This window comes from Montipora capricornis, chromosome 4 (genome assembly GCF_036669925.1).
Source record: "Montipora capricornis isolate CH-2021 chromosome 4, ASM3666992v2, whole genome shotgun sequence".
Classification (NCBI taxonomy): Eukaryota; Metazoa; Cnidaria; class Anthozoa; order Scleractinia; family Acroporidae; genus Montipora; species Montipora capricornis.
Genome location: NC_090886.1, coordinates 30,186,365 through 30,193,864, shown reverse-complemented (window position 1 = coordinate 30,193,864; position 7,500 = coordinate 30,186,365).

The following is a 7,500-nucleotide window of genomic DNA, read 5'->3' as shown; positions in this document are numbered from 1 at the left end:
TTTCGTACATCCACATGCACAGCTTCTCCATTAGGTTCAATAGTCTTTAAAGTGGATTTTTCTTCTCTCTTTAAGCAAGGAATGTTTGCACTGTCAACAAATTTGACAAAGCCCTTTTCTACGAGGGCATTAGCAAGCTTATTCGCTAATTCATATTTGCCAATCCCCCTTGCTTTAAGACATATCTTTTTAGCAACAGCACAAAGGTCTTTTTTGTAAGATAAATTTCTAAACCTTGCAACAGTAAAGAACTTTGTTAATTGCTTTATGTTAATTGCTTTATTGCAATTGCTTTATGTCTGATGATAAATCATCCTTAGCGGTTTCACCAGGTTGCTCAGCATCTGTGCAGTTATCTACAATAGAAAGATATTTAAGAAAAAAGACGTCAATACCGTAATTTGACATTAAACAATCATTACATCACTCAAAAAGTTATGACATGGGATTCCTCTGGATCACTATCTCTTTTATTTCTTTCTCTACAACAGACAAGGTAATGTAGAGAAACTCACCATCTGAACTTGGAACAGGATCATCTCCCTTACGGGCCCTTTTAGCAGGGGGCATATGGACCTGATAAATAGAAACAAGTGATTGTAATAAATATTAAAATAATTATTATAAGAATCACAAGTGAATTTTCAAGTATCATGCAGAAGACAATAATAATAATGTCAGAATACCAACTGACCTCAAAGTCATAGCCATCTACAACTCTCCGGTTCTTTTCTGCAGCCCATGAGATGATGTGATGGCGTATGGCACCTTGAAAAGGAGACATAACTTGATAGGTTTAGATACTAAGAGCCTAAGAGGGGGTTATATTGGTAACAACCTCGCAAATATGTATTGGTGCTACCTGCGGTCAGGTTGAACTTACTCCTGCCCCTCAACCCCCCCTACCCCTTTTACCCTCCAAAAAAAAAAGCAGAGAAAATAAAACCTGGTATGTTCTCACATAAAGATGCTTTGATATTATTCAAATTATTTAAACAATCAAAATTTTCTTCAAAATTAAAGAATGCCACTTTAAGCCCTGGGCTATCGGTATCTTTTTCCTCGTTGAACTGTGACAGTCTAAACATAAGATGTAGGATAGCTCAGAGTCTAAATTCAACAAAGGGTTCCTATGTGAGTCATCTTTAAATTTAACATCACTTAGTCATACGATAATTATTATTGTTATACCTCCCAACTCAAATACGTTTTCTGATTGGAGCAGAACGTGTCACGTGTCATTGGTCAAAACTTCATGACGCCCTAGGGCAACAACAACTTGAACTTTCGACTCACACGTGATCAGGTTGTGCACCTTTGAAATGGCGGCAAATCTGTACGCCAGCCGATGTCAAGCAAATAATTTTTATCTGTGTATTGTTCTATTTTGAGTTGACCTCAATGTTTCCCTCGGCTTCGCCTCGGGGAACATTGAGGGTCTCGGGGAAAAAAAACTCACTGTTTCCCTTTGGGCCAGTCATTAAGTGCTTAGTGTTACAACCACCTATCATACATGCTTGCTTACTTTTACCAAATCCAATCTCTTGTACCTTCACCACTGGTTCCAATAGGAGTACAAGTTCGGAAAGGATTAAGCTGTTGTCATTGTTTCCTTTAAAATAGACTTTAATATTCCCTGGCCATCTCTTGAAACACTCTGACCATATGATCTTTACTCTGTTAGGAACATTATAGAAATTAATGATTACAAACCACATGTAAAGTGAGAAGAATGACAGGGATGCATCTAAGCCAGTCGCTCGCCATTTTAATCTGCCTAACCACTCCAAAAAACACATGGCTATCTGCGGCCTTTCCCTACATCTACAATCCTAGACAAAACTGTTGGGAAGGTTAGCACTTTTGGAGTCTTCATTGCTTCTCTCCCCTCCCCCCTCCTTCAATGTTGTGTAAAACTGAATGGTTTCAGTGGGAAATTGTTGAGTTGCCTTCCAACATTGAATAGGGGGGAGGGGGGCTATGTACGAAAAAGTGAAACTATTTCTTTTGAGCTTTAACAGAAGCGGGTTGAAATACAGCTCTGGTGTGGTTCATTTACATAACCTTCCCAACTACTATTGTCTATGATTGTCTGAAAGTTTAGGGTGTGGTCTTAAATTGGAAAGACGACTTTTTCCTTAGTGTTTACAAATCCTTTAAAAAACAAGCACAATTAGTGTTTTCTTTAACATTTAACTGCTTTTTGCCATGTTATCATGAATTTTAGGCGTTTATCTGGTTAAAAATAAGGCAAGTTTTCAACTTTCATTACATGTGTTAGGACGTCATGTTCCATTGGTGTCTCAATACGGTATCAAGTTGTAGAGCTACTAAAATGATGAAAATTGCTTCGTAAATGAACAGAAAGGGGAGGAAACTAAATGATAGTTAATTAAAGCCAAAAAGCCGGTCTTGAAAGGTCAAACGAGTTCACGTACTAAACTCTTACAATGTCAGTTGCACTTTGCCAAGTTGAGAGCAGCGCCTTTTAAAAACGTCATATGCATTTCAAACAGATCACGGAGTCACATTAAATAAGTAAATTAACAGTGATTACTTCTTTTAGCGTGACTAGGATGGCCTATTTTGGGAACATTAAACATGTATGTGAACATTACTCCATTACATTACTCCATAAGAAAATGCAAAATATATGCCCAGTGAATGTGATATTTTGCAACAATAACGTAGTTATATGTAAAGCATACTGGAACACGTACAATGTTTTTCTCATTACGGACAAAAGCTATTGTATCTACTTATTTTCAACATTACTCCATTGAAACCATGTATACACAAAGGTTAATTAGATACATTATTTCAATTTAAGCTCTCTTTATGGAGTAATGTTGCAATTTACCTAAAATAAAGCTGAAATGACCATGAAAAGTCCTACTACTATTTTCTTTGAAACCCTTTACACTCCAGTTTCAATATTTTATCTGTAGCTGTGCTGTAAAGGCATTATTTTAGGCTTCTAAAATGGAGTAATGTTTGGAGTGATGTCGAGAGTAATGTAAGTGCTCTTGCACTGCTCGCACCATTTCTTGCCAAATCGATTGAAATAAATCAGTTTTTGTCATTCTTCCAACGTCCTCAAAATAAGAAAGCTTTCTTTTAACGAATATGAAACATGAAACAACAAAAATGTATTTTTATGACATTCTTAGTAAACGTTTTCCCAACAGAACGGATTTTGGAGTAACGTTATGAAGCGTCACGCAAGTCTGAAATCCAAAGCATAAAACGATGATTTTAACCAAATTTCAGTATTGTGAGATTTTATTTATGCATTGGAAAGTACATTATAAGAACATGTCCAGAATAAGAAATGGAAGCCACATGTCAAATGCTACGAGAGTTATAAGCGCAGATTTCCTACTCTCATACAATCCTAGACAAAACTGTTGGGAAGGTTAGCACTTTTGGAGTCTTCATTGCTTCTCTCCCCTCTCCCCTCCTTCAATGTTGTGTAAAACTGAATGGTTTCAGTGGGAAATTGTTGAGTTGCCTTCCAACATTGAATAGGGGGGAGGGGGGCTATGTACGAAAAAGTGAAACTATTTCTTTTGAGCTTTAACAGAAGCGGGTTGAAATACAGCTCTGGTGTGGTTCATTTACATAACCTTCCCAACTACTTTTGTCTATGATTGTAGGTACGACGGAAAGCCGCAAGAATCTGGAACAAAAATTCATCTTTCAAATCGGCACCCTTAATCCTCACGGTATTAACGAACGCTTTTCATTTAACTAATATATTCCTATCTTTCACGTTGCCATGTTACCACCAATAGCGTAGCTCCTACTCTACTATAAAAACTACACGTAACCCATAATCCCTCGATTCGCTCTGATGAAGGGCTAACGCTCGAAACGTCAGCTTTTAGAATCTCTGTACGGTGGCCAATTTACATTATCAACTCCGTTGATAAAACCAAATTTTTGTATACATGTAAAGTGAGCACAGTGCAAGAAGATAATATAATGTTTCCATCAGACTCAAGCTGAAGTCCACCAGGTTTTTCAAATGAAAAGCAAATACAGACAAAACAGGTCTAACATTCCTCCTGAGACTGACATAGTGACTCAATTTCAAATTTGATTTCATGTGAATTATTCAGATAAAGAAAAAAAAATTCCAGAACAGCCATTATTACAAACTTTAATTGAAGAGAATTATTTTTTAATGGACGAAATGCAAAGATTTGTGGAAAGTGGATCATTTATGAAACCATTAATTAAAAGGCATCAAATTTGTAATAATTATTATTATTATTTATTAATATTTTTTTAATTTCAATTTTTTTTCTATACCTCTTTTATTAAAAGACGAAAGGCCAACAAACTAGTTTATAAAAAGCTCATATCTATGAAAGCTAATAGCCCTGAAAAATAGCCAAATTTGTAATAATTAATCCATCAGTAACAAATTCACTATTGGAAGGAAGCTTTGCCTGTAAACGTCCTTGGTTACTAATTCCCTCCTAAGGTTTGGTCTGTAATACATGTAATAGTACTAGTCAGGGTACGTTATTCTGACAGTATATTGCAATAATAGTTTTAGGAATGGAAGCAATCTCTGACTTGAATCAATCAATAGTTTGTTAATTTCATAAGAAATCACGAATTGGCTCAGTTTTCATTTTAAAGCCTTTTTAGTTCAGCCGTCATTCCTGCTTTGCCTTTCCTTGTTATTTTGACCTTATCACTTGCAGATGGAGGAGTGGTCTGCTCACAAGGTGGGTGGCTGGTTGTATCGGACTTGTTTTTCTCTGCCAAATCAACAATGAATATGTTTCTTTATGACAGTTTTGAACATGGTAATTACCTACTACATAATATTCCTAATGTTGGCACACTTGTTGCATTACATAGCAGGCCTATTACATGTTTCAACTCCTTTATACATATACATGGGTTTTGGGATCCTACTGGCATAACGCTTGCCCTTGTAAAAACACAAGGTATAAATTGTACACACATACTGGAAAAAGTACCAAGAAAATCTTTAAGGCATGAGCGGTCCATCATTTTCAGTGCCACACCAGAAATCTCTTGTTATATATGACAAAAATCAATACCTTGACAATATTTATATTGAAAACATGTTTTCAGCTATTAAAGAAAATAAATTGGTATTTATGAGTTACTGTGTTGCAACGAACCTTCAAACAGGGTCCCTTTGCCTCTTGCTCCTGGAGCCACTTGCTGACATCCACAGGAATCCATTCTTTTATGTGTACCCCAATTGATTTGATAGTTCCCAAAACAAATAAAGTAACACATATTCAACTCAAGTGAAGCTATGATCTTCCCAGTTATAAACGCAATTTTTACAATTGCGTAGAGAAGCCTGAAAAACTCAGGACTTCAACGGGGTTTGAACCCGTGACCTCGCGATTCCGGTGCGACGCTCTAACCAACTGAGCTATGAAGCCACTGACGTTGGGAGCTGGTCATTTGTGGGTTCTAATGGTCCCGTGATGAATGAATCAATGATGAAATGGTATATGAAATGAATCATATGAACTGCGGATATGAAATCAAGTGAAGCTATGATCTTCGCAGTTATGAACGCAATTTTTACAATTGCGTAGAGAAGCCTGAAAAACTCAGGACTTCAACGGGGTTTGATTGATTCATTCATCACGGCACCATTAGAACCCACAAATGACCAGCTCCCAACGTCAGTGGCTTCATAGCTCAGTTGGTTAGAGCGTCGCACCGGAATCGCGAGGTCACGGGTTCAAACCCCGTTGAAGTCCTGAGTTTTTCAGGCTTCTCTACGCAATTGTAAAAATTGCGTTCGTAACTGCGAAGATCATAGCTTCACTTGATTTCATATCCGCAGTTCATATCATTCATTTCATATACCATTTCATCACATATTCAACTGTTAAAAAGAGGTTTTCCAAAGGAGTTAGAAGCCTACTTAATTGTAAATATTATTTGGTAAACCGCATTAAACCTAAGCTTACACTAGTTTCTCGAATGCTAAGTGTAGGTTCTATACCCTGTTAATATAATTTAAAGCAGTGATTGCAATAGCTCTATAGACATGGGGAGGGGATTTTCTATTTCTGCCTTGGAACCCCATATTTATAATTTAATTTGTTAGGTACTTTACGTAATTTCACACAAGAAAATAGAAAATAAGATACTTTGTATGCCGTTGTTTTTTCTTTTTATGGCCTGGGCTCACTGCGCCATGTACAAACATTTTCTCATCTTAAATTTTCGGCTTCATGCTATAAATAGATTAATCTTCAATCAGTTGTTCCTGACTAGTTCCATGTAATTGAAAAGCTTAGCTACTTTGTCATTCCCTTTCAATATATTAAGATACTATAAATAAAATAACTGATGTTTTTGTGTTACGCGATATGTAATACACCGTGAGCTCTAGCTAGCGCTAGCGCTGGTCACATATTTTGCTAACCTTCTAATGGCTTAAAATTAGTCATATCTTCCTAGCCGGTAAAGCAAACTAAACATTCCAGTGTAAGTTCCCAATTTAACTTTTGGTACAGAAAAAAGTATTGAAAACAAACAAAGAATGCTGAAATAAAACGTGCAAACTTTTTCCTGCACGACGACGACGACTAGCTACAGCTGAATGAACTTTTCACGGCATTTGGCACTTGTGCACCTGAGATAAGGCCATTTTACCACGGTATTTTGGCGCGAAATTTCGCGCCTTTTTCCCAGCATCCCAAGTGTTACCTTGGTCCTCAATGTCACACCACTGATCATCGGTTGACCGGTTCGTTCTTGGTCTGTTGTTGTTCCTTGCGTTATTCTTTTTTTATATCCCTTTGTGATCTTCTTTATTATGCGTCGGACCGTCAATATCTCATTTCAGTATGCCTTTGTAAAGATTCTTTGGAGACCGTCAGTATTTCATGTTCATTGCCCTTGTGACAAATGCAAAGGAAGAGCAACATGGCGGATGACAGCTTGGAGACACATGCGAGCTAACATTCCTGGTGAATGTGACAGTGGCCATGCAAACCAGTTGGCAAACGATGTTGCTAAGGAGCACTCGGTTAGGGAAGAAATGGAGTTTTCGGATGTGGATAATTTTAGTGATGACTTGAGCGCAACAGAAGAAAATTTGTTTCTGTTTTTGTGGAATTCAGATGTCGACTCAAAAGGAAGTGAAGAGCCATCTCCCGGGGTGGAAATTGAAGTGTAGCAGAAACTGCATCTTATGACAGTATGGCAGGTGACCACCACGACGATAATTCAAACATTCCACTAAAGGCATTTATTCGCGATGCAGTCTTGCGCCTTCTTGAAATGAATGAGAAATTGAGCTGTTCTGAAAAACACTTTGAAGAGTTGTTGGAGTGGGGGAAAAAACTTCATGTCGATGGCAACCTACACGCCGTGGAACACTGGCCCAACAACTGGAATGAGGTGCAAGCCTTATTGTCGAAGATTGGGTTTGTTAAGCCTAAAGAATACTGGATTTGTTTAAGTTCAGTTCATCCCTGTCAT